Here is a 2,092-nt window from a genome sequence, read left to right as displayed (position 1 = left end):
GGCTTGTAAATTGCTTATGGTGAGTTTATTACTAGTTTATAACTAGTATTGAGACCTCTTAAGGAGATGACTACTTTTCAGAGATGTCTTCTAGGCATAGCTGGTTTTTGGCCTTTGGATATGTGCCAGTATCCTGCCTCTTCTATTTATTAGGGATGAAAGGTTGCAGCCTGTTTGGTCTAGCACCCAGATCTTTGGCATTGGGCTATAATATTGTTTATGATCCTCAGACAATATAATTATTGGCATACAAGGAAGATCAATTGATCACAACTATGTCACCTACAGTAAGTAGCACAATGAGTAATAACAATGGCATCAAACACAGACTGAAAAATGGCAAACTGTGATGACTAATATTTTGAATATTTTGCCATCTTTAACCCTAGGTACAAGATTTTATGGTTATGTAACAAAATCTAAGACAAACCAGAAAATTATATACAGTATATATTCACTTAATAGAGTGATTTTACCCAAAAGGGAGAAAATTTAAATGAAAGAAGAGGAAAAAATAGAGAAATGAAAAAAAGAGAAGTAAGGCTGAAGGATAAAGAAGATTACCCAAGCCTCAGGAAACAAGTGAAGAAGACAGGACAGAAAGAAAGAAGGAGAAAATAAAAACAAGAACAAAACAAAACAGCTAAAAATAATGTTCACACTCACAAAAACAAGCTATCATGAAACAAAAACCAAATAAAAAATTTTTAAAAAGACCAATCGCAAAGAAGACAGAGAGAGAGAGAGAGAGAGAGAGAGAGAGAGAGAGAGAGAGAGAGAGAGAGAGAAATTTGTTTGTGATTTCAAGCTTATTGCTGTCTGTTGGGGTCTACAGTTTTGTGGTAATGTTCAAGGTGCAACTCTGCAATCAGATTCAGGATCTCTGTTAAGTAATCTCAGCAAACCAGCAATTAGGGGGGTGTGCCCATTAGAGATTTTTAAATCCACAGAGATTCAGGCTGAACCTGGCCTCTGGTTGTAGGATTGGGGCCCAAGTCATTTAGCTTATAATGCTGGGTGTCTCTTGATGGACTGCTCTCAGCTCCTTGACCATGGACATCTCCTGTGGATGTCCTTCACCCAATCATTGTAGGAGTTTAATACTGGAAGCCCTGAGATGAAGCCAACCTGCAGGTGCTTTGAGTTCTGATTTCTGCTGGCTCCTCCCTCGAATGGCACCTGGCCAAGCACCCTCTCCAGGGTATATGCAAACACTTGGACTGGACTCACTCACCAGCTGTTGTAGTGCATAGCATCTATTGCTCCATTCCACTGGTGTGTTTTTCCCTGAAGGCCTCTGGACTCACTTGCTTTCACTATGTCTCTGTAGATTCGGTCTTCTTTTCTCTTGCTATGAGCCAGGAGCTCGAGATAAAGTGCAGATTGCCCTTTCCTTTTTCTGCATTGTAGTCTGACTCTTCAGTTTCTCTGTAGGTACCAATTTTCCCTTCAGATCCTTCTTGGGTCCTGGGGATCCATCTTCTTTCTTTTCTTCCCGAAGTTGTTATTTTCCAGTGTCTGGATTATGAATTTTAGAGGGTTTTTTTTGCTGCTTACCACTCCGCCATCTTCCCAGAAGTCAATCTCTAACTCCTAACAGCACATTCAGCTCCAATAAGTATAGCACCCCCATGATTCAATCACCTTCCACAAGTTCAGCCTCTGGACACATGAATCATTTGGGGCCATCCCAGATCCAAACCGTAACACTTGCAATAGACTCTGAGGAACTCGTATAATCAAATTTGCATCTTAACAACTACACTCTAGCTATAATATGAGTGATGTAGGGCAGGAAGTGTGGTAATTAATTTCATGTATCAGTTTGGCTAGGCAAAGGGATGTCCAGGTAGCTGGTAAAACATTATTTCTGCGTGTGTCTACTAGGTTGTCTCTGAGATTAAGCTTTAAATCGGTAGATCTAACAAAGAATATCACCCTCACCAATATGGGCAGGCATCACTCCATCCATTAAAAGCCCAAAGTTAGAAGAAGGATTTTCTCTCTTCTTGAACTAAAGCTTTAATCTTCTCCTTCCTTTAGTCACTGATACTCCTGGTTCTTGACCCCTTAGAGCGAGACTAGGATTTAT

This window comes from Chinchilla lanigera, unplaced genomic scaffold (genome assembly GCF_000276665.1).
Source record: "Chinchilla lanigera isolate Chin_1 unplaced genomic scaffold, ChiLan1.0 scaffold00046, whole genome shotgun sequence".
Lineage (NCBI taxonomy): Eukaryota > Metazoa > Chordata > Mammalia > Rodentia > Chinchillidae > Chinchilla > Chinchilla lanigera.
Note: the sequence above shows the minus strand (reverse complement) of the source record.